This window comes from Manduca sexta, chromosome 9 (genome assembly GCF_014839805.1).
Source record: "Manduca sexta isolate Smith_Timp_Sample1 chromosome 9, JHU_Msex_v1.0, whole genome shotgun sequence".
Classification (NCBI taxonomy): domain Eukaryota; kingdom Metazoa; phylum Arthropoda; class Insecta; order Lepidoptera; family Sphingidae; genus Manduca; species Manduca sexta.
In genome coordinates, this window is record NC_051123.1 from 12,395,977 (window position 1) to 12,400,735 (window position 4,759).

Consider the following 4,759-nt stretch of genomic DNA (forward strand, 5'->3'; position numbering starts at 1 on the left):
AGTTTTTGTTCAACTTAAGAACATCACTATATTTTTAAACGTAAATAACTGCTATATAGAATGACTCTCTAATCTAGTATATATTAGTGAATTGTAAGAAGCTCAAAAGGCAAATTGTGAGTAAAAAGCCGTCTCCATACTCTCGACTTGGCCGGACATCGTGGCGGGCGGGCCGATCTAGCGTGCTCCGTGGGCCGCTACTGTGGGCGAGCACAATGCGCCGCGCGCGCGCCTTAAATCATCTGCCGACGGCTTATTTATTATAAATTCTTTATGTGCAACCACCCTAATCAATTATCACTGTTTTTATTTTTCAATTCGATTTGCATTTTTGATATTGGTTTCCTAACGCCTGCCTGGGACCGAATAGGATCTCCACGTAAAGGTGTTTGGTGTAAAACTAACCTTTTTACATCGTGTTTGATATATATTGTGTTGATCTCACAGTACAGTGTAGTAAAACGTGGAAGTAGCCATGACTGGAAACTAATAATGACAAAGGTGGCAGATATTGGGCATTATTTCTAGATATCACTGCGTTGTTTGCTTCTGTTGCCATTATTATACTATGGTGCTACTACTATGCTATACTAAGTACTTGATTGTAGACGTTTACCTTCATTCGACTGCTTCGGTAACGTAGATGTATTACGGTACAACTGCAGTATGAGGTCTCGGGTTCAATCCTCGAGTCGCTCAAAGTGATTTTGGGTTTTTCTAATATAGGAGTCTGGAATGTGCCCGAAATGGCGATCGGCTCGCCCCTATCACATGTGATGAAATACATACAGCGGTGAGTACGTCAGTTGCGCCTGCGCCTTTGCATACTCTTTGGGGATAAACAGCGTGTATGTAACTTTTATGACGTCACATGTTTGTATATTTTATAATTTCCATTGAAGCTTCAATAAAATATCTAGGTTATAATGTATTGGATAGCGTTCATTTATCGCGCCGGCACCACATGTTGTCGGCTTCCCGGAAATGAGGAATTGCCAATATTTTTTAATGACCACACGCTAATTAGGGCGTCAATTAGCTGGCGGTATTGCTGGCCATTGGATATGTAGAGTTAATAAGGTTTAGAATAGATAGAGCTAAAAATATATATATTCCCGGTACAATTCTTATTTTTATCATTTTTTTTTCCACGATCTAGCTGTTTGATTTAATTGGAATCGTATTACCTTACAATACGAATTTTGACTTATCTACTTTTCAATAACTAACTATAATACACTTACTATAAGATCCTTTGAAGTCTCACCCGTGTTAATAAACAGCATCAATTCAAATTCAGTACAAAAACCTTGAATTACATAATCAGCTGCCACCTCTACCAATTCCATTTTCCTGATCCAGCAATTTGCGATTTATTATAACGCGATAGTGGCGTGTTTTGAATAACCCTTAACGATGGATAATGTAGGATGTCCAATCACCTGCCCGAATACTGGGCTTTTTGTTTCGATCGGATGACGATTCCTCGATAATTTGACGACGCAAATGTTTGGAGTATTGGTAAAGGGATGTGGTTTTTTGTAGATGGCATTGCAGATAGATTTGGTTATTTCATTATAATCACGTTAAACGACTGTTGATAAGTGTCATGTCATTATGAAGAAAAGATGGCATTGCAGATAGTATACTGAATGACGTTGATCGACTGGTATGTGTCATATCATAATAAATAAATGATTGGTCATTAATAATAACACAAATTGACTTTCAATTTTGTTTTTCGTATCTCACAGGGTGAGTACCGTAGAGTGTCAGACAATACTGTATTATTCACACACACTTCATGCTTTTACTTCTAAAGGGGTAGGCAGAGGTACAACCAGGGAACCTACTTTCGCCAGTGTATTCCGTCCCTTGATATGATAGGAGGCAAGCTTATGACTATATCGGACACAAATTCCTGACTCCGTTTTGATACTGAGAAAAAACCTCACTTTGCCCGACCCGGGATTCGAACCCACAAAGTTGGTTCGTGACGCTTCCGAGTCAGTTTTGTGTTGTAATTCAAAGTTTTGTATAACACTGAGGCCGCCAATTATGCATATACCTTACCAAAGCAAGGTGTATACTACTAAACTGAAGTCTTCTCCCTGATACATGAAATGTTTGCTGTCAGTATTACTTTTTTATTTTTATTGCTTTGAATGACGAGACGAGCTTACCGTTTGACTGATGGTAAGCAATACGACCGCCCCTAAACAGTAGAAACACCATCCAACACCTTGAATTACAAAGTATTGTTTGGTATTCCACTGCGTTCGCCATCCTGAGACATGAGATGTTAAGTCTCATTATGTCCAGTAGTTACACTGGGTACAATGTCATTCAAACTGAAACACAACAGCGACTACGCACCGCTGCTTAGCGACAGAAATAGACATTGCAGTGATATCTATCCAGGCGGACTCTTACATATGAAAGACTTGCGTCCAGTATAGCCAGCGAGCTTACTATCGTCAGATACTACTATTATTATCTAGATAGATTCCTTAACATAAAAGACATCGTCTGTACTTAAAAAATCATTTATCTAGTAAGATAATTTACTTGTAAATAAAATAGTGAAGTAATATTAAGTCTTCGATAAACAAGTTTCCGTAGTGTAGCGGTTATCACGTGTGCTTCACACGCACAAGGTCCCCGGTTCGATCCCGGGCGGAAACAGATTTTTATATTTGCAAGTTTTGTAGACAATTATAGTAATATTACATAAAGTAAGATTATTATTCCTTATTATTCCGTTTTCTTTTATATCCATCCAATGGTTGTCTGTAAGAGATTGCCTTATGCGATAAGACTGCCATTTGTACTTTTTTCTCTTTTCTTGTTTTATTATTTTTATCCCTGGTGTACAATAAAGTTTAATAAATAAATAAATAAATTAGAGTATAATAATTATTTTAAAAAAATGAAGCAATATGAGATATCATCATTATCAGCTATAAAAAGTAAACTGTTGAAAATAGAACTCCTCAAAAGATTTCCTGATCGACCTGTACAAAAGAGACTTCCATTCAGGATGACGTGTCTGGAATCTTCCTCAAATCCTCAATATCTTTGTCATTAATAAGTCTTGCGTAAAGTAGTATCTAGACTTCAGACAATCTCTCCGTAGTCTCTCCAGACTAAAAGGTTTTCCAGGAGTGGGGTGGATGTCGGTAACACAGGTGGTATTGATGCCAGAACTTTCATTTAATTCAATTGAAATTATTTGTGTGCAATGAAACGATACGGTGTGGATATTGCTCTATCTGGATTATTTTATGATACCAAATTTAACTATGTTGTTATTATATTATTGATAAAGTTTGATACGATCCTATAATATAATAACATAGATAATAAAGCGTATTTTATTGCTGTTAGAAGGAAATCTAATATAATTTGTTTCTTACAAGATCTCTATGCATATGGCAATAGTCTCATCATAGTAGCTTGTTTCTTTGTATTTGCAGAAACCAGTCAAAAAATCTCAAATTCAATTCAAATACAAAATTTGTTTCCGCCCGGGATCGAACCGGGGACCTTGTGCGTGTGAAGCACACGTGATAACCGCTACACTACGGAAACTTGATTATCTGTTACTTAATAACGCTTCCATATCAATGAAAATTACTTTTTTAAATATTGACATTTGTTAAATATATTATACCTCGAGTTTCAAATGCAGTCCAAATACAAACTCCATACCTACGGGAGCCCTTAGATATGCCAACAAGTCCTTTAGATATGCTTTAGCTGATGCATAAATGCCACTCCGAATGATAGGAAGGGCTAGTCGGTTAATATAACGTTGCCACCTAGGGACGGTTTATAGTGTAGTTATACGAGTACCAACCAGCCTTCCAATAATTTTAAGATATCTATCTTAATCAAAGAAGAGTATTTTCTTGAGCGTTACCACAATAAATCTCTTCGTAATACAGATGCCACCTACTGTCCATTTGATTGGAATCAATTTTGGAACTGGCCTCATCGATTCTTTGTCCATTGTGCACCGACACAGCTGAGTATCAAAACATTGTAAACCACAACTGGAGTTTACATTTTAATACTGATGAGATGAGATTCAAAATCCGTTGACAATACAATCGAACAATATTATGACTGAACTTATCAAAACAATAATAATAATGCTTTTGATGATGCTGAAGAAAGCAACTTTGATGCGTAAGAATAAAGTAATAAAGATCATAATAAATTTCATAGAGATTTTACAGCCGCAAATGAAGACGGTCAAGCGGATTCATATTAAAAATTGTTAATACAAAAAGTCAATGTAATTGTTGTCAGAAAGTTCCCATCCGTACCACTGGATTAGGTTTTTGTTGACGCCGATGATCCGAGATTCATAGAAATTAAATAAGTGCACCGAACGAAAAAAAATTAGTTCAATAGGAATCATCGGCGCCTCACTTCAAAGAGTTGAGTGAGCGTGGACAAAAAATTAAGTGTCAATGACAATACATATTTTGTACAGAATGGGAATGGTAATAATTTTAGTAGCTACCGGGGTCGAACTGGCGACCTTGTAGGACGCGTGACAACTACGCTGTTAGTTGTTGGAGAAATGCTCTTTCTTGGCGCTTATATATCAAAGCTTTTTATGAAGTTTTTGTAAAACTATTATGTATACGCAGATGTTAGATATTGAAATTAAACTGTTTTAGGATTTACGCTTATGCCTTCGTGGTCACGGGGCAGACTGCAGTCTTCGAAACGTCGGTATAAAAACCAT

General features: G+C 36.7%; 2 non-coding genes across 2 annotated transcripts; one reads left to right on the forward strand and one right to left on the reverse strand.

Moving 5' to 3' along the window:
* The first annotated feature begins 2,612 nt into the window (after positions 1-2,612).
* Positions 2,613-2,685, forward strand: Trnav-cac. The gene has a single exon. It is a non-coding gene; the product is annotated as a tRNA-Val (tRNA).
* Positions 2,686-3,518: 833 nt separating this feature from the next.
* Trnav-cac lies at positions 3,519-3,591 on the reverse strand. The gene has a single exon. It is a non-coding gene; the product is annotated as a tRNA-Val (tRNA).
* Positions 3,592-4,759: the final 1,168 nt, after the last annotated feature.